Raw genomic sequence first — 479 nt, forward strand, 5'->3', positions numbered from 1 at the left:
CTATAAATATTTTATTTTGATATTACTACACATAAATACATAATAATAGTATAATTTTTTTAATCTTATTTTTTAATTTAAATTTATTTATTTTATACATTCTACATATTAAATAATTTAAGATATTTTATTTTTTAATTATTGATAACAAATTTATAAAACTTTTTAAACTTAATAGAAAAATGGTTGAGTGCATGGGAGACGCTAGTTTTCTATAAAAAAATTTTCAAAGACAAAAAAAAATATTTTATTTTATTAAAAAAATATAAAGTCCAAAATTGAGGACATAAAAAAAAGAAAAATGGGAGATTCTCAAACTTTACAGTATAGGAGTACGAGAAATATATACTCTTTTTAAAGTGTAAAGATAAAGAAAAGATAAGACATATAAATACAATGTCAGTTATTTTTATACTTTTATTTGTGGTACGACAGAAATAGTAGTGAAAGCGAGAATTGTTATGGATCCCGATGAAACT

This window comes from Arachis duranensis, chromosome 5 (genome assembly GCF_000817695.3).
Source record: "Arachis duranensis cultivar V14167 chromosome 5, aradu.V14167.gnm2.J7QH, whole genome shotgun sequence".
NCBI classification, from domain to species: Eukaryota; Viridiplantae; Streptophyta; class Magnoliopsida; order Fabales; family Fabaceae; genus Arachis; species Arachis duranensis.